This window comes from Salvelinus alpinus, chromosome 6, assembly GCF_045679555.1.
Source record: "Salvelinus alpinus chromosome 6, SLU_Salpinus.1, whole genome shotgun sequence".
Taxonomy (NCBI): domain Eukaryota; kingdom Metazoa; phylum Chordata; class Actinopteri; order Salmoniformes; family Salmonidae; genus Salvelinus; species Salvelinus alpinus.
In genome coordinates, this window is record NC_092091.1 from 53,957,641 (window position 1) to 53,977,066 (window position 19,426).

Below are 19,426 nucleotides of genomic sequence, written 5' to 3' on the forward strand. Positions count from 1 at the left end.
TAGAGATTACATGGCTGTGTGCTCGATTTTATACACCTGTCAGCAACAGTTGTGACTGAAATAGCCAAATCAACTAATTTGACGGTGTGTCCACATACCTCTGTATATCATTCTCATTCCCGTTAATTTTTGCAAGTTTCTTTTTTGAATTTTTCGGTTTTGTACACCTGCTTCAAATAGCTGAAAATACAATATTGTTGGTTACGGAAAACATATTTCGCAGCAGTTTAGATAGTACAACGATTCTCTACACAACGACTGCTTGTTTTGTCAGAGAAGCAGAAATTAGGCAAACTATTAGAATTTTAGCAACCAGGAAATGTTGGAGCGATTTCCGCTTAGTGCACTGCTAATAATATTAGTTTTATATAGATTGTAGTTTGATACAAAATGGTTTTGCTCTTCATAGGAAATCACCTATCAATATGGTTGCACAGTTATATTGATAGGCACACAGTGTACACAGCAATACTGTAACCTGCAATTTTGTCAAGCGACAATAAACTGATCACTCAAAAGAACCCCATCATCACAGTGGCTGCTTGATTAACTAACAATCAAACAATGCTCTCTTTGATGATGGCTGCTCTGTTTTATTTGATCATTTTGTGTGTGTGTGGATCTGTTTTCAAAGCTTTCTCCTTGGTCCTTGTCTCCATGCACGGCCTGAACACGAACACACATGAGGAATAGGCCTAGACATGCACACACACACACACACACACACACACACACATCATCCTGCCAGATCAGAATATGTTTACGTTACCTATGCGTTTGCGTCCAATTCCCTCCATTAATATTAACAAGACAACAGAAAGTTATTTGTTCACCCGGCATCTTTCAAGCTGCGACCTGCCTAGGTCATTGGGAAGCACGCCGGAGCATGACTAGACCCATTTTTCATCACTACATCTGAAAATAAAAGAACCCATTGAGAACAGAGCCAGGCAAGGCATGTTAACCGATGCACAATTTGAATAATGTATTTGCCGGTGCGCAACATCGATTTTTTTATTCCATAGCTGGTAGATATAGGCCCCTGGAGGGGGAAAAAAGACTGGAAAATATGTATGGATGATGCTATATGCTCCACAAATTGTGGGAGATGGAAGCCTTAAAGAAATGGATGATGATTATGTGCACGGCTAAAGGTAGCGCTCTCTGACACCGCAACGCATGCTGAGATGGCCGCCTCGCTTCGCGTTCCTTGGAAAATATGCAGTATTTTGTTTTTTTATGTGTTATTTCTTACATCGGTACCCCAGGTAATCTTAGGTTTCATTACATACAGTCGGGAGGAACTACTGAATATACGATTAACGTCAACTCATCATCGTTCCTACCAGGAATATGACTTTCCCGAAACGGATCCAGTGTTTTGCCTTCCACCCAATACAATGGATCTGATCCCAGCCGGCGACCCTGTGCGACGCCGTAAAAGGGGCAAACGAGGCGGTCTCGTGGTCAGGCTTCGGAGACGGGCACATCGCGCTCCACTCCCTAGCATACTACTCGCCAATGTCCAGTCTCTTGACAATAAGGTTGATGAAATCCGAGCACGGGTAGCATTCCAGAGAGACATCAGGGATTGCAACGTGCTCTGCTTCACGGAAACATGGCTAACTCAAGAGACGCTAACGGAGTCGGTGCAGCCAGCTGGTTTCTTCATGCATCGCGCCGACAGAAACAAACATCTTTCTGGTAAGAAGAGGGGCGGGGGGGTATGCCTTATGATTAACGAGACGTGGTGTGATCATCATAACAACACACAGGAACTCAAGTCATTCTGTTCACCTGATCTAGAACTCCTCACAATCAAATGTCGACCGCATTATCTACCAAGGGAATTCTCTTCAATCATAATCACAGCCGTATATATTCCCCCCCAAGCAGACACATCGATGGCCCTGAACGAACTTTATCTGACTCTTTGTAAACTGGAAACCACACACCCTGAGGCTGCATTCATCGTAGCTGGGGATTTTAACAAGGCTAATCTAAAAACAAAACTCCCTAAATTCTATCAGCATATCGATTGTGCTACCAGGGCTGGAAAAACCCTAGATCATTGTTATACTAATTTCCGCGACGCATATAAGGCCCTCCCTCGCCCCCCTTTCGGAAAAGCTGACCACGACTCCATTTTGTTGATTCCAGCCTACAAACAGAAACTAAAACAACAAGCTCCCGCGCTCAGGTCTGTTCAACGCTGGTCCGACCAATCTGAATCCACGCTTCAAGACTGCTTCGATCACGCGGATTGGAATATGTTCCGCATTGCGTCCAACAACAATATTGACGAATATGCTGATTCGGTGAGCGAGTTCATTAGGAAGTGCATTGACGATGTCGTACCCACAGCAACGATTAAAACATTCCCAAACCAGAAACCGTGGATTGACGGCAGCATTCGCGTGAAACTGAAAGCGCGAACCACTGCTTTTAACCAGGGCAAGGTGACCGGAAGCATGACCGAATACAAACAGTGTAGCTATTCTCTCCGCAAGGCAATCAAACAGGCTAAGTCCCAGTACAGAGACAAAATCGAGTCGCAATTCAACAGCTCAGACACAAGAGGTATGTGGCAGGGTCTACAGTCAATCACGGATTACAAAAAGAAAACCAGCCCCGTCGCGGACCAGGATGTCTTGCTCCCAGACAGGCTAAACAACTTTTTTGCCCGCTTTGAGGACAATACAGTGCCACTGACACGGCCCCCTACCAAAACCTGCGGGCTCTCCTTCACTGCAGCCGAGGTGAGTAAAACATTTAAACGTGTTAACCCTCGCAAGGCTGCAGGCCCAGACGGCATTCCCAGCCGCGTCCTCAGAGCATGCGCAGACCAGCTGGCTGGTGTGTTTACGGACATATTCAATCAATCCTTATCCCAGTCTGCTGTTCCCACATGCTTCAAGAGGGCCATCATTGTTCCTGTTCCCAAGAAAGCTAAGGTAACTGAGCTAAACGACTACCGCCCCGTAGCACTCACTTCCGTCATCATGAAGTGCTTTGAGAGACTAGTCAAGGACCATATCACCTCCACCCTACCGGACACCCTAGACCCACTCCAATTTGCTTACCGACCCAATAGGTCCACAGACGACGCAATCGCAACCACACTGCACACTGCCCTAACCCATCTGGACAAGAGGAATACCCATGTGAGAATGCTGTTCATCGATTACAGCTCAGCATTTAACACCATAGTACCCTCCAAACTCGTCATCAAGCTCGAGACCCTGGGTCTCGACCCCGCCCTGTGCAACTGGGTCCTGGACTTCCTGACGGGCCGCCCCCAGGTGGTGAGGGTAGGTAACAACATCTCCACCCCGCTGATCCTCAACACTGGGGCCCCACAAGGGTGCGTTCTGAGCCCTCTCCTGTACTCCCTGTTCACCCACGACTGCGTGGCCATGCACGCCTCCAACTCAATCATCAAGTTTGCGGATGACACTACAGTGGTAGGCTTGATTACCAACAACGACGAGACGGCCTACAGGGAGGAGGTGAGGGCCCTCGGAGTGTGGTGTCAGGAAAATAACCTCACACTCAACGTCAACAAAACAAAGGAGATGATTGTGGACTTCAGGAAACAGCAGAGGGAGCACCCCCCTATCCACATTGACGGGTCAGTAGTGGAGAAGGTGGAAAGTTTTAAGTTCCTCGGTGTACACATCACGGACAAACTGAATTGGTCCACCCACACAGACAGCGTTGTGAAGAAGGCGCAGCAGCGCCTCTTCAACCTCAGGAGGCTGAAGAAATTCGGCTTGTCACCAAAAGCACTCACAAACTTCTACAGATGCACAATCGAGAGCATCCTGTCGGGCTGTATCACCGCCTGGTACGGCAACTGCTCCGCCCACAACCGTAAGGCTCTCCAGAGGGTAGTGAGGTCTGCAGAACGCATCACCGGGGGCAAACTACCTGCCCTCCAGGACACCTACACCACCCGATGTCACAGGAAGGCCATAAAGATCATCAAGGACAACAACCACCCAAGCCACTGCCTGTTCACCCCGCTATCATCCAGAAGGCGAGGTCAGTACAGGTGCATCAAAGCAGGGACCGAGAGACTGAAAAACAGCTTCTATCTCAAGGCCATCAGACTGTTAAACAGCCACCACTAACATTTAGCGGCCGCTGCCAACATACTGACTCAACTCCAGCCACTTTAAAAATGGGAATTGATGGAAATTATGTAAAAATGTACCACTAGCCACTTTAAACAATGCCACTTAATATAATGTTTACATACCCTACATTACCCATCTCATATGTATATACTGTACTCTATATCATCTACTGCATCTTGCCATCTTTATGTAATACATGTACCACTAGCCACTTTAAACTATGCCACTTTATGTTTACATACCCTACAGTACTCATCTCATATGTATATACCGTACTCTATACCATCTACTGCATCTTGCCATGCCGTTCTGTACCACCACTCATTCATATATCTTTATGTACATATTCTTTATCCCTTTACACTTGTGTGTGTGTATAAGGTAGTAGTTGTGGAATTGTTAGGTTAGATTACTTGTTGGTTATTACTGCATTGTCGGAACTAGAAGCACAAGCATTTCGCTACACTCGCATTAACATCTGCTAACCATGTGTATGTGACTAATACAATTTGATTTGATTTGATTTGAATTGCATGAGTAGACTACAGAGGCCGCGATACAATGGAGGGTACTTCTGACTGACGAAGGGTACTTCTGACTACGTCAGGAGGACCTCATATCTGCTGTGAATATGCAGGCAGTAACCAAGCCACCAGTGTGTGTGAGAGTGGGATGATGGGTTGTGTGCCATCCGACCAGGATTTGTGCTCGTGCACGACAATTGAAATTGGATTATTCTATTGAAAATGGCCCCATTTGATTTCTTTGACGATTTCTCAGTTCATGAACAAAATTTCGATGAACTTCCTATATTGACTGCGTGGACAACTGAAACTACCCCAAACCTACACTTCATTGGACCACACACTGAAACATCTCAACATGTGATAGTGAGTCTGTCTAATTCGAATTTTAATGTTATTAGGATCCTCATTAGCTGACACCATGACGTCAGCTGATCTTCCTGAGGTTCAACACAGAACTAAAAAGACATGACAAAAATGTACAATTTACATTTAAATACCTGACAGGTAACAACAATTAAGAATGGCTAACGGCTGATCGATGTTGTTGGTCACGCACTTCATCCAAACTAAACAAAATGATTCATATTTCACCTTTAAACATTATGAAACTGATGACATTCTGGCCGATAATTGACACAAATGTAATACCCAGATCTTAATCTGATTAAAGTGGAACTGCCAATCAGGTTATCATGTTACATCTAAGATCAACAGAACTATCTTTAGTCATCTTGAGTTATAAGAGAAGCCTATGTGAATTAAAAGAATGTTAAGGGCCAATGGAATCATAAATGATTGTGGATAATAGGGGAAGACGTTGATTAAGTGATAGCCATTTTATTTTTTACGAACTACCTCTCGAGGAGGAACAAACGTAAAATTTGTCATTCATCTTTTTTTATTTCCTGAAGTCAAATTAAAGAGAAATTAAGTTTCTGAAGATGTTACAACTTGCTATTAAATGTCAAACAGGAAAAAGAAAGTCTCTTCTCTGCCTTAGTTGTATGAGCAATTTTTAGGTTCTGTTAAACCTTAATCGTCAAGTTTTTGCAGAGCGCTAAGGTCAGGGAAGACTGTTGAGTATAGCCTACACTTCTTTTCCCTCACTTTTTCACCTAATTAGGTATTTGTATAACTGTGTACCTTAACTGTGCATGTGTTTGAGTCGAGTTTTTGTTCTCAACATAGGCTTGTTTTTGCAAGCTTATTTTGTGTTTCTTTATATTGGAGTGTGTAGGAGTGAGTGGGCTGGCGTTTTTCTGATATGAACTCTATTGTGTGCCTTTTTTTGGGATTGGCTACACCTGTAAGTCACAAGTATGGTTTTACCACTGTGCCTGTCTGCTAGTGTTTGTGCCTGTGTGTGCTCTCTTAAGTGTGTGTATAGTATATATGTGAAAATGTATCTGGTTTTAAGAACATTGTAGATTTAGCCTACAGGTCTCTCTGTATGATTGTGTGCCACAGTACGTATGTGTTTGTGAGTGTGCTGAACCTTGGTGTGGGCAGGCGCCAGGCGGGAGTGGACAGTGCAAGCTCTGGGTAGCATTAATTATATATTATTGCACACATCCACTTGCAACAGCCCAGATCCATCGAACTGCACATTGCCCTATCCCACCTGGACAAGAGGAATACCTATGTAAGAATGCTGTTCATTGACTACAGCTCAGCATTCAACACCATAGTACCCTCCAAGTTGATCATTAAGCTTAAGGCTCTGGGTCTCAACCCTGCCCTGTGCAACTGGGTCCTGGACTTTCTGACGGGCCGCCCCATGTGGCGAAGGTAGGAAACAACATCTCCACTACGCTGACCCTCAACACTGGGGCTCCACAAAGGTGCATGCTCAGCCCCCTCCTGTACTCCCTGTTCACCCATGACTGCATGGCCATGCCGCCTCCAACTCAATCATCAAGTTTGCAGACGACACAACAGTAGTGGGATTACCAACAACGACGAGACAGCCTACAGGGAGGAGGTGAGGGCCCTCGGAGTGTGGTGTCAGGAAAACAACCCCTCACTCAACGTCAACAAAACAAAGGAGATGATCGTTGACTTCAGGAAACAGCAGAGGGAGCACCCCCCTATCCACATCGATGGGACAGTAGTGGAGAAGGTGGAAAGTTCCTCGGCGTACACATCACGGACAAACTGAAATGGTCCACCCACACAGACAGCATGGTGAAGGCGCAACAGCGCCTCTTTAACCTCAGGAGGCTGAAGAATTTTGGCTTGTCACTTAAATCCTTCACAAACTTTTAGAGATGCAGAATCGAGAGCATCCTGTCGGGCAGTATCACCGCCTGGTACGGAAACTGCACCGCCCTCAACCGCAAGGCTCTCCAGAGGGTAGTGCGGTCTGCACAACGCATCACCGGGGGGAAACTACCTGCCCTCCAGGGCACCTACAGCACCCGATGTCACAGGAAGGCCAAAAAGATCATCAAGGACAACAACCCTCCGAGCCACTTCCTGTTCACCCCGCTATCATCCAGAAGGCGTGGTCAGTACAGGTGCATCAAAGCTGGGACGGAGAGACTGAAAACAGCTTCTATCTCAAGGCCATCAGACTGCTGAACAGCCATTACCAACATAGAGAGGCTGCTGCCAACATACATACCCAAATCACTGGCCACTTCAATACATTGATTTAATAAAGGTATCACTAGTCATTTTAAATAATGTCACTTTAATAATGTTTACATATCCTACATTACTCATCTCATATGTACAGTATATACTGTATTTCATACCATCTATTGCATCTTGCCTATGCCGCACGGCCATCGCTCATCCATGTATTTATATGTAAATAATCTTATTCCATCCCTTTACATTTGTGTGTATAAGGCAGTCGTGAATTTGTTAGATTACTTGTTAGATATTACTGCTTTTGTCGGAACTAGATGCACAAGTATTTCGCTACACTCGCATTAACATCTGCTAACCATGCGTAGGTGACAAATAACATTTGATTGGATTTGAACAACAAACCTATTGTTGTTGACACGTGGGGGTTAACTCCCCTTTGTTGCTAGGTGACCCCGTGTCAGCCCAGCTGTCTTTCCACCTTCTCATTACTAAAACGTATTAAATATCGGTGATACTATCAAGAGCAGTGTGCGGTTTCCTTTTTCCTTCACCTTCTCATTACTGACACATACAAGATGATGGAAGTCACAGGAAGAGATCTGTCACGTTCTGACCATAGTTCTTTTGTATTTTCTTTCTTTTAGTATGGTCAGGGCGTGAGTTGGGTGGGTTATCTATGTTTTGTGTTTCTATGTTGGGTTTGTCATTTGGCCTGATATAGTTCTCAATCAGAGGCAGGTGTTAGTCATTGTCTCTGATTGGGAACCATATTTAGGTAGCCTGTTTTCTGTTGTGTTTTGTGGGTGATTGTCTATGTTAGTTGATGTTGCATGTCTGCACTCGGTTTCATTAGCGTCACGGTCGTTTGTTATTTTGTTTAGCTTTGTATAGTTTGTTTAAGTGTTCTTCATTTAATAAATAGAAGAATGGATTCACATCACGCTGCGTTTTGGTCCTCCTCGCTTTCTCCCAAAGAAGATCGTGACAGGATCATACATGTAAAAAAAAAAAAGAAAACGTATGGAAAGTCACCACCAGTCCATTTTCAGATTTAATGTACAGTATGGTCTGAAACAATAAGCCTTTCAGTATTAAAACAGCAATTGAAAATGTCTATTGTTTTCAGCCCTCATGTATTTTGTCTATTGTTTTCAGGCCACCATTTTCCAGCTTGCTGTTGATTATGGTTTTTAGTCAGGTAGCTTATTCAGTAAATGGCCCTCTTCAAATGGCTGTTGTAACGCCACATGCCTTCCATCAGATTGCTGAACATACAGGTGACTCAACTCCCATGATTTCATGCACACACTACATCAAAAGCCTGTTTCCATGAATCAATCAGCACATTTGGAAGCAGAAAAATACATTATCTTCGAGAAGCCCTTTGTGCTTTGAGAACATCAATTCACAATGAGCTACTTGAGTAATGTAGTCTCTAGTCTAATGAAAGGTAATATTTCCTGCCCATCATTCATGGACTGGTAAATAATAGATCAATGGCGATGTGAAGATAGTAGCTGCACATGATGGAAAAACCATCAGATGTGTTATCTGTTGAGTAATGGCTGTATAAAATGCTAGCAGAAGGACCTGGGCTGGATCGCCTGGGAAAGGGTCTCTGATCTCATATTTTAAATAACTTGTAGAAAATACACTTTACGACACTGTCAAGAAGCATTATGACCATCATAATCATACAAGTCAGATAAGCCTATCACGTACCTGCTCTTATATCATTCATCAGTCAAAAAGAGAGTCTTGTCCTGCTCCTGAAATCTGCTCCTGTATTCATCCCAGTCATCAGCAACTGAACATTCGGGTAGGTGCATGTCTGACATCAATGCAATTACAATTTAATATGGTCAAAAAAATATAACAAATACAACATAAACATACTGTTGACATATAGGCTATGGTGTAATGGAATGTCTTGCTATGTGTGGTAGATTTTGTGGGTTTTGACGCTCTTATGTAGGTGTCATAATCATCCCAAAAATAACACATATTTCAAAACAGATCTAAAGACGTGACAGTGTTATGACCATATTATAACAGCTTATGATAAGTTAGGTAAGCTGTTATGACATGGTTATGACCGTGTCATAACGTGTTGTGATGCTCAGTGTCAAGTGAAGCGTTACTGGTTTATTGAAGGTGGGCGAGAAAGAACGTGACAGAATGTGAGAAGTCTATCTACGGGATATGCCTTCACCACGCTTTATGTTTCTACAAAGCAGCATCATTGTAAGCGAGCAATGTAGCCTGTACATTTTCATCTAATCTTGTCCTAATAATACAGGTTATGGTTGATGGCGGGACATTATTTTGTTTGACTGGGAAGAAGATATGCCGGGCCACATTGGCGTAGCGGTTTTGCAATGCCAGACAGCCAGGCAGCCACCGACTTCAAAGAGAGGGGGGGATAAAGTTCAGCTGTATTGCAAATGTATTTTGAGGCAAGGCGTGCTGTCAGCTGCGAAAAAAGCAAACATATCTATCTTAGCAGGACACCGAATTGGATAGGACCATGCCAAGTTTCTGCATGGCAGGATGCCAAGGAGTCTGGAGCAAGGGCAGGATAGAAAGAGGAGAGAGGGAACAAAATAGGAGAGCAAGACCAAAGGAGACTGAGGAAAGGTAGTTGGAGAGGACAGAGGAGTGAAAGAGATAGAGAGTGAAAGGGGAAATTGAAGGATGATATGAGGGTAGAAGGCTGTTTGGGGAGATGCAGTTCACAGCAGTTAACTTGTGACGTGCATACAAAGTGAGATTGAATAGTGTACGAGTGAACAGCTTTTGTAGCACAGTGGTCTGCTTGGAGCTGTCCCAGGTGCTGAAGAGGCCTATGTTGCTGTCCACAGCCCTGAAAAGGCTACAATTCTGTATTGTGACTGTCCTAGCATCTACAGAGTGTTAGTTTATGGCTACCAATTGGGGGATAAATATAGCGTCAGTAGCACCACATCAATGTCATGTGTTCTTAGCCTTGTGTAAAATATTTAGGCCTACAGTATGATAAATGGCTGATGATAAGTTGTATAAAGTCCTAATTGTGCAAATGACATCTCTTCCTCTCCCCATCCCTGTTTCTCTCTGTCTTCCCCTTCTTTCCACTCTCTCTCTCTATATATACAGTTAAAGTCGGAATTTTACATACACCTTAGCCAAATACATTTAGACTCAGTTTTTCACAATTCCTGACATTTAATCCTAGGAAAAATTCCCTGTCGTAGGTCAGTTAGAATCACCACTTTATTTTAAGAATGTGAAACGTCAGAATAATACTAGAGAGAATTATTTCTTTCAGCTTTTATTTCTTTCATCACATTCCCAGTGAGTCAGAAGTTTACATACACTCAATTAGTATTTGGTAGTGTTTCCTTTAAATTGTTTAACATGGGTCAAACGTTTCGGGTAGCATTCCACAAGCTTCCCACAATAAGTTAGGTGACTTTTGGCCTATTCCTCCTGACAGAGCTGGTGTAACTGAGTCAGGTTTGTAGGCCTCCTTGCTCGCAAACGCTTTTACAGTTCTGCCCACAAATATTGGGATTGAGGTCAGGGCTTTGTGACGGCCACACCAATACCTTAACTTTGTTGTCCTTAAGCCATTTTGCAACAACTTTGGAAGTATGCTTGGGGTCATTGTCCATTTGCGACCAAGCTTTTAGTTAAGTTAATTAATTCGACCATTTAAAAAAACAAGCACACACAAAACTTGAAAAAGCCATACTTGCACATGAATAAAATCATTGAGGATAACACACAATAAAGTCTGGGACTTATTTCCATTGTGGTCCTCTTGAGACAAGATGGCTAGACAAGATCGAACACAGTTTGGCAGTGAAATAATAAAACACAAAACAGCGAATAAGAACATCTATCTCATCATTCCAGTTACATCATAGGGGTTATTCATATTGGCACAGAAGACATCAAAACATATTTTTACTTTATTTTTAAAGCTGCCCAGAGAGGACGTTGTTTTTATAGGCAGAGGCAACTCATTCCATTCTGAGGCTCCAGTATACAAGAAAGTACCTTTCCCAGCATTACTCCTGAACCTGTATAAGCACACATCAGCAACACCTGATCTGGTGCTGTGATTGTGTGCATCCCTAACACGAGGAAAGTAATCACTTAGATAGCTGGGCGCAGGACCATAAATACTCCTGTAAAACAAACCTAGTCTAATCTGGGACACTCTAGCCTCAACAGGCAGCCAGTTTAGTTCCTGAAAGCAGCTCCTGCCTATGTGAGTACGTGGACCCACCTTCAATACTACCCTGATCAGCTTATTCTGGGCTATCTGGAGCTTCCCCTTCATAAGTTTAGATAAGCCCCCAAACCAGGAAGTACTAGCATAGTTAAAATGGCATTGAATGAGGGCAATAGCTAGCACTTTCATGGAGTCCTTATCAAGCAGCTTGCACTTTCGAGCCAAAAACTTAGTCCTGGCATTAACCTTCCCTAGCACTTTATTGGCATCCCAGTATCTCTACTTGCACATTCATCTTCTGCACATCTATCACTCCAGTGTTTAATTGGTATATTGTAATTATTTCGCCACCATGGCCTATTTATTGCCTTACCTCCCTTATCTTACCTCATTTGCACACACTGTATATAGACTTCTTCTACTGTATTATTGACTGTATGTTTGTTTATTCAATGTGTAATTCGGTGTTGTTGTATGTGTCAAACTGCTTTGCTTTATCTTGGCCAGGTCGCAGTTGTAAATGTGAACTCGTTCTCAACTAGCCTACCTGGTTAAATAAAGGTGAAATAAAATGAATTAATTAATTATTTGGCCATGCTCACACCTCCCAAGCTTCCATCAAGAATACATCCCAAGTAGCTAACAGAGGTTTTAGTAGTCAGCACCTCACCCACTAACTCCACTCTGATTTCAGACGACCTACACAATTTAGGTCTGGATCTAAAAAATAATTGCTTGAGTTTTCCCTAAGTGCAGAGATAGCTTATTATCTCCAAGCCATTTGCTAATGTTAGTAAGCTCTGTGCTAAGTATGCTCTCCAAGATAGTTTTACTTTTGTGAGACACCAGAAGTGTAGAATCATCAGCATAAAGAAAAAGACGACCAGAACAAGCATCTTTCAAATCATTAATATACAATTAAAACAGCAGAGGCCCAGGCACTCTCCCCTGCAGAATTCCACAACTCATTGGTTTTGCCTGAGACAGTGAACCATTAACCTCTACTGTTTGCTTCCTTCCTGATAAATAGGACTTTACCCAGCCTAGAGGGATACTGCTTAAACCCAGTGCCTCCAGTTTGGAGATTAGGAGACAGTGGTCAACTGTATCAAAGGCCTTCTGTAGGTCAAGCAGTACCCTTCCACACATATTTCCCTCATCAATTTCTTTCCTGATGAAGTTAATCAAGTAAAGGGGACATGAATCAGTGGAGTATGTTTTTGTAAAACCCGACTGAAAATCATACATTAGACCCTGTTGATTTACATATTCATACATTTGCTCATGTACAACTCTCTCCAGGATCTTTGATGTTACACAGAAGATAGATACAGGTCTATAATTCCCAGGGTCAGACTTTATCCCCTTCTTATACAGAGGTATAACTTTAGCTTGTTTCATGTCCCTGGGAAAGGTACCTTGTTCAAGAGAGAGATTAACGATATGCGTAATACATGGGTCAATTTGATCAGCAGAATCTTTAAGAAACCTTGCAGGAATATTATCCAGGCCTGTGGCTTTGGAGCATTGAAGCTGTGCCAGCATACGGACTATTTTGGCTGTTTCTACCTTTGCAAAAGAAAAAGAGTTTGGCTGCACCCCTAACTCTACATAATACTTCTTGACTTGGTTGCTTCCATACAAACCAGAACTGGTGGGCAGCTTGCTAACCAGCTTGCTGGCAACAGAAGTAAAAAAACAGTTAAAAAGAGTAAAAAATAGTAAAAAAGTTAAAAATAATTAATTGATATATACCATTTCCTCCCAGATGTTCAGTCCAATACTGTTTAGTTTGTTTTTGGTAGTACTACTACAGCCTAGTTCCTTAAATGATTTGCAAAGCTTTTTAGGGTCATTCTTGTTCTCAATTATTTTCTCAACAAATTAACTCCTCATAGCTTCATCCATCATGCTCTGTGTGTAAAGATTCTCTAATTCCTCCTCCTCCTCGGACGAGGAGAGGAGAGAGGGATCTGAAGACCAATGTGCAGCGAGGTATGATGACATAACTGATATTTATTGAATTACGAAACGAACACGAAAACACTTGAAAATTACAAAATAACAAACACGACGTAGACAGACCTGAACATGGAACTTACATACAACATGAAGAACGCACGAACAGGTACACGACTACAAACAAACGCTACAGTCCCGTGTGGCACGAACATACATACAGACACAGGAGACAACCACCCACAACGAACACTGTGAAACAACCTACCTAAATATGACTCTCAATTAGAGGAACGCCAAACACCTGCCTCTAATTGAGAGCCATACCAGGCAACCCTTAAACCAACATAGAAACAGACAACATAGAATGCCCACCCAAACTCACGTCCTGACCAACTAACACATACAACAAACTAACATAAATAGGTCAGGAACGTGACACTGTGCTTAATTTCTGTGACGTTTATATAGGGCAAAATCATGCTGCTCTTGATAGTTCTTACATTTTTTAAAGGCCTTATTCCTTGATTGGATAGATTCTAGAATCTCATGATTAAACCAAGGGCAAGATCTATGCTTTAACTTCATGACTGATGTCTTGAGACGTTGCTTCAATATATCCACATCATTTTCCTCCCTAATGATGCCATCTTTTTTGTGAAGTGCACCAGTCACTCCTGGAGCAAAGCACCCCCACAACATGATGCTGCCACCCCCGTGCTTCACGGTTGGGATGGTGTTCTTCGGCTTGCATATGTGGATATATTGAAGCAACATCTCAAGACATCAATCAGGAAGTTAAAGCTTGGTCGCAAATGGGTCTTCCAAATGGACAATGACCCCAAGCATACTTCCAAAGTTGTGGCAAAATGGCTTAAGGACAACAAAGTCAAGGTATTGGAGTGGCCATCACAAAGCCCTGACCTCAATCCTATTAAAAATTTGTAGGCAGAACTGTAAAAGCGTTTGCGAGCAAGGAGACCTAGAAACCTGACTCAGTTACACCAACTCTGTCAGGAGGAGTGGGCCAAAATTCACCAAACTTATTGTGGGAAGCTTATGTAAGGCTACCCGAAACGTTTGACCCAAGTTAAACAATTTAACGGCAATGCTACCAAATACTAATTGAGTGTATGTAAACTTCTGACCCACTGGGAATGTGATGAAAGAAATAAAAGCTGAAATAAATCAATCTCCACTATTATTCTGACATTTCACATTCTTAAAATAAAGTGGTGATCCTAACTGACCTAAGACAGGGAATTTTTACTCTGATTTAATGTCAGGAATTGTAACGGTTTTCGTCGTCTGAAGAAGAGTAGTCGGACCAAAGCGCAGCGTGGTAAGTGTTCATGCTTTTTTATTCGAACAGAACACTATAACAAAATAACAAGAGAAATAAATGAAACCGAAACAGTCCTGTAAGGTGCAAAACACTAAACAGAAAATAACTACCCACAAAAAACCATGTGGGAAAAAGCTACCTAAGTATGGTTCTCAATCAGAGACAACGATAGACAGCTGCCTCTGATTGAGAACCACACCTGGCCAAACACAAAGAAATACAAAACATAGAAAATGAACATAGAATGCCCACCCAAATCACACCCTGACCAAACCAAAATAGAGACATAAAAAGCTCTCTACGGTCAGGGCGTGACAGGAATTGTGAAAAACTGAGTATGTATTTGGCTTAGGTGTATGTAAACTTCTGACTTCAACTGTATATATACAGTGGGGAGAACAAGTATTTGATACACTGCCGATTTTGCAGGTTTTCCTACTTACAAAGCATGTAGAGGTCTGTAATTTTTATCATAGGTACACTTCAACTATGAGAGACGGAATCTAAAACAAAAATCCAGAAAATCACATTGTATGATTTTTAAATAATTAATTTGCATTTTATTGCATGACATAAGTATTTGATACATCAGAAAAGCAGAACTTAATATTTGGTACAGAAACCTTTGTTTGCAATTACAGAGATCATATGTTTCCTGTAGTTCTTGACTAGGTTTGCACACACTGCAGCAGGGATTTTGGCCCACTCCTCCCTACAGATCTTCTCCAGATCCTTCAGGTTTCGGGGCTGTCGCTGGGCAATACGGACTTTCAGCTCCCTCCAAAGATTTTCTATTGGGTTCAGGTCTGGAGACTGGCTAGGCCACTCCAGGACCTTGAGATGCTTCTTACGGAGCCACTCCTTAGTTGCCATGGCTGTGTGCTTCGTGTCGTTGTCATGCTGGAAGACCCAGCCACGACCCATCTTCAATGCTCTTACTGAGGGAAGGAGGTTGTTTGCCAAGATCTCGCGATACATGGCCCCATCCATCCTCCCCTCAATACGGTGCAGTCGTCCTGTCCCCTTTGCAGAAAAGCATCCCCAAAGAATGATGTTTCCACCTCCATGCTTCACGGTTGGGATGGTGTTCTTGGGGTTGTACTCATACTTCTTCTTCCTCCAAACACGGCGAGTGGAGTTAGACCAAAAAGCTCTATTTTTGTCTCATCAGACCACATGACCTTCTCCCATTCCTCCTCTGGATCATCCAGATGGTCATTGGCAAACTTCAGACAGGCCTGGACATGCACTGGCTTAAGCAGGGGGACCTTGCGTGCGCTGCAGGATTTTAATCCATGACGGCGTAGTGTGTTACTAATGGTTTTCTTTGAGACTGTGGTCCCAGCTCTCTTCAGGTCATTGACCAGGTCCTGCCGTGTAGTTCTGGGCTGATCCCTCACCTTCCACATGATCATTGATGCCCCACGAGGTGAAATCTTGCATGGAGCCCCAGACCGAGGGTGATTGACCGTCATCTTGAACTTCTTCCATTTTCTAATAATTGTGCCAACAGTTGTTTCCTTCTCACCAAGCTGCTTGCCTATTGTCCTGTAGCCCATCCCAGCCTTGTGCAGGTCTACAATTCTATCCCTGATGTCCTTACACAGCTCTCTGGTCTTGGCCATTGTGGAGAGGTTGGAATCTGTTTGATTGAGTGTGTGGACAGGTGTCTTTTATACAGGTAACGAGTTCAAACAGGTGCAGTTAATACAGGTAATGAGTGGAGAACAGGAGGGCTTCTTAAAACCTTTTCTCAATAGGGGGTGCTGTTTACACTTTGAAGATTTTTCGTTCCCAGATTAAACTGCCTCGTACTTAATTCTTGCTCGTACAATATGCATATTATTATTACTATTGGATAGAAAACACTCTCTAGTTTCTAAAACCGTTTGAATTATTTCTCTGAGTGAAACAGAACTCATTCTACAGCACACTTCCTGTCAAGAAGTGAGATTTCTGAAATTGAGGTCTCTGTTCCAGGGTCTGTTTATAAATTCCCTTATAAGCTATGGGGCTACATGCACTGCATACGCCTTCCCCTAGATGTCAGTAAGCGGTGAGACTTTGAATGGAGCGGATAGCACCATCTGGGGGAGTATAAAACCTCTTGGAACGGAAGTACCGACCTTTTCGACGAGGCGCCTGACGCATGAGGGACACCGGCATGGCGTCTTCAAAAGCTTTCGGTTTAGCAGTTCTATATCTCCGGCTCTGATTTAATTTGTTTTTTGTCTTAAAAACTTCATAAGGTAGTTAATTTAAACCGACTTATAGCAGTTTATAGCAGTTTATTGCGATTTTCTGGAGTTTCTTTGTCAGCCGTTATCACGAGTTGGGCACCTGTCATCTGATGAAGTTGTTTCTTGGTTAGTGGCTATATATATCTTTATTTGGTCGAAATTGTGATAGCTACCTATGCAGGAAAAAAATGGTGGGAAAAAAAGTTGTGTCTTTTGCTATCGTGGTTAGCTAATAGATTTACATATTTTGTCTTCCCTGTAAAACATTTTAAAAATCAGAAATGATGGCTGGATTCACAAGATGTGTATCTTTCATCTGGTGTCTTGGACTTGTGATTTAATGATATTTAGATGCTAGTATTTACTTGTGACGCTATGCTAGGCTATGCTAGTCAGCTTTTTTACTGTGGGGGGTGCTCCCGGATCCGGGATGGTGTGCAAGTAGAAGTTAAAGAAAAACGAACAGGTCTGTGAGAGCCGGAATTCTTACTGGTTGGTAGGTGATCAAATACTTATGTCATGCAATAAAATGCTAATTAATTACTTAAAAATCATACAATGTGATTTTCTGGATTTTTGTTTTAGATTCCATCTCTCACAGTTGAAGTGTACCTATGATAAAAAATGACAGACCTCTACATGACCTCTACATGCTTTGTAAGTAGGAAAACCTGCAAAATAGGCAGTGTATCAAATACTTGTTCTCCCCACTGTATATATATATATATATATATACATATATATACATATATATATATATATTTATCTCTCACTGTGGTTTTATGGGAAACAGCCCAGCTTCCATGCAGCTAGGGAGAGAGCTTAGTGACTAATTACTACTCTCAGAGCACAAACACCACATAATCAGGGAACGCAAAAAAAATCTGTCACAGCGCCTCAGCATCAGTCTGAGTCATTATGGCCCAGACTGCATTAATTTAACATTACAAAACAAACCAACAATCAACCATTCCCTCTCCCATCTCTCTATTTGTACAGTACCAGTCAAAAGTTTGGACACACCTACTCATTCAAGGGTTTTTTTCATTGTTGCTATGTTCTACATTGTAGAATAGTAGTGAAGACATCAAAACTATGAAATAACAGATCTGGAATCATGTAGTAACCAAAAAAGTGTTAAACAAATAAAAATGTAACACTTTTTGGTTACTACATGATTCCATATGTGTTATTTCAAAGTCTCTCGTGCCAGTTGGTGGGGGACAAGATTGCCAATGATTACTCATCCTTGTTGTGTTTTGGTGCAACTGTGGGTTTGATAATGATAATGCGGCTTTCTAGTTTGTTGCCGTTTGTCTTTGTTGGACTGGGAGGACGCAGACAAAACCAAAGACAGTACTGTACACTTGAGTCTCCTGAGGACTTTTGTGAAAACTGACTGAGAAATGCTACTGTTCTTGTTCAGGTTTGAATTGACTGCGTAAATTGCGCCAACAGCCTATTGTGAAAATACCTGTTAGTTTGAAATGGATTAAGAGTTACGGGGCTCTTCAGATCATCAGGACATGGTTAGACAAGGCAGAGAGAGACACTTGTCGTCACCCATTCAGTCATCTGCTTGGCACGGAGGGAAGTGCTGCTAACTCTTTTCAATAGTGAATAGCTGGCAGTTTACTCCCTTCATTGGTCACGTATGTCCGGCTGTGCAAACTCTTAACAGCTGTCACAGATTGTCGTCCTGAAGGCCCCTGCGTCAAACTTCAATTTACATTTTTTAACTACAATCTCACTTTTTCACCCTCTACCCTCCATTTCCCTGCAAAAAAATCCTGAAGCGAGGCTGGGGCAGTCAACTGACAAGGATTCTGACACAAGGCTTTTAAAGCGGCAGAATTATTTTTAAAGACATACCCCCAAAAACCTGCAGGGTCCAATGTGACCATCTGAGCCTTTGTCAAAGTTCACAGCTGGTTCTCTTAAGATAAGTCAGGGGGAACAAAGTCCCCTGAATGGAAGTATCACTGTGACATAGCGTCCATTGTGTGCCATACCTGCCTCACACTGAGAGAGAGACTTGAGTCACGTTGGCCGCTCTGCAGTAAAACCTGGAGTCCCGAATAGACCGATTCCCTGTTGTGAAAGACATTCACTGTGGCATAGCTTCTATTGTGTGCCATACCTGCCACACACAGAGAGATTTTAGTCACTTTGGCCCCTCTGCAGAAAAACCTGTGGGAAGTTGGTGTTCCGATTCCCTGTTGTGAAACATCAGCTGTGACAAAGCACCTCTGTTCCATAGAAGGCATATCCGCAGTCAGGTCAAGCCTTTGGTTTTCCCACCCTTCAACGAGCCAGTTGGTGGGGGACAAGATTGCCAATGATTATTCATCCTTGTTGTGTTTTGGTGCAACTGTGGGTTTGATAATGATAATGCGGCTTTC